Raw genomic sequence first — 1432 nt, 5'->3', positions numbered from 1 at the left:
TCTTTCTTTTGCTCTTCTTCTGAGATCCTTATAATTCAAATGTTGGTGCATTTAATGTTGTCCCAGAGGTCTCTGAGACTGTCCTCAATTCTTTTCATTCTTTTTTCTTTATTCTGCTCCCTAGCAGTTATTTCCAACTTTTTATCTTCCAGCTCACTTATCTGTTCTTCTGCCTCAGTTATTCTGCTATTGATTCCTTCTAGAGTATTTTTAATTTCAGTTATTGTGTTGTTCATCACTGTTTGTTTGCTCTTTAGTTCTTCTAGATCCTTTTTAAATGTTTTTTGTCTTTTCTCCATTCTGTTCCCGAGATTTTGGATCATCTTTACTATCATTATTCTGAATTCTTTTTCAGGTAGGTTGCCTATTTCATCTTCATTTATTAGGTGTTGCAGGTTTTACCTTGCTCCTTTGTCTGTAACATATTTTTTTGTTGTTTCATTTTTTTTTTTGATGGGTGGGGCTGTATTCCTGTCTTACTGGTTGTTTGGCCTGAAGCAACCAGCACTGGAGTTTTCAGGCAGTTGGATAGTGCCAAGTCTTGGTGCCAAGATGAGAACCTCCTGGAGGCCTCACTCTGATTAACATTCCCTGGGGTCTGATGTTCTCTGTTAGTCCAGCAGTTTGGACTTGGAGCTCCCACCACAAGAGCTTGGGCTTGACCTCCAGCCTCAGAACCAAGATCCCACAAGTCATGTGGCGTGGCAAAAATAAAGAATAAAGGGAGCAGTAGAGTAACAAAGAATAAAAAACAAACTAAAGTTAGAAAGATAAAAAATATATTAGGAAAAATATAATTGAAACAACTACAACAAGGTAAAATAAAACCACAACAAGAAAAAACAAAATGGGGGAAGAAGCCAAAAGGAGCAGGACAATAACAAAGTATAAAGAATAAAATAAAACTAGGAAAATAAAAGATTTATTAGAAAAAAGAAAAATATAAATGAATCAACAACAATGAACCAACAAGATAAAACAGAGCCCCAATCTAAAAGAGGAAAAAAAGAAAAAGCTTTGGCTATGGGGGTGGAGTTTATGTGGGGGTGGAACTTAGGCAGGGGTGGGCTTTATGGTGGGGTGGGACCTTGGCAGGTGGGGGGTGATGTTTGAGCATGGGGCGGGGCCTTTGCTTAGGACTTGCACAGAAGGGGAGAGGCAGCACGTCCAAAGGGGGGCCTCTGGAGTGTGGAGTTCCAGAGTCTGGAGATAAGGCTCTGGGTGAGGGTGTGTGGGTGGGGTTTAGGCCCAGCAAGGTTGGAGCAGGTCTCAGAGGGGGTCTCCAAGTGTAGAGGTAGAGCCTTGGCTGGGGGTGTAGGGGTGGGGCTTGGGCTCTGCCTGGCAGGAGGGAGGCTCTGAGGGCAGAGGATTAGGCCCTGGAGACCAACAGGCTCCCTGGTGTCTAAGTGGACAGGGAAAGCACTGGCCTCTT

This window comes from Lipotes vexillifer, unplaced genomic scaffold, assembly GCF_000442215.2.
Source record: "Lipotes vexillifer unplaced genomic scaffold, Lipotes_vexillifer_v1.1 scaffold135, whole genome shotgun sequence".
Lineage (NCBI taxonomy): Eukaryota > Metazoa > Chordata > Mammalia > Artiodactyla > Lipotidae > Lipotes > Lipotes vexillifer.
Note: the sequence above shows the minus strand (reverse complement) of the source record.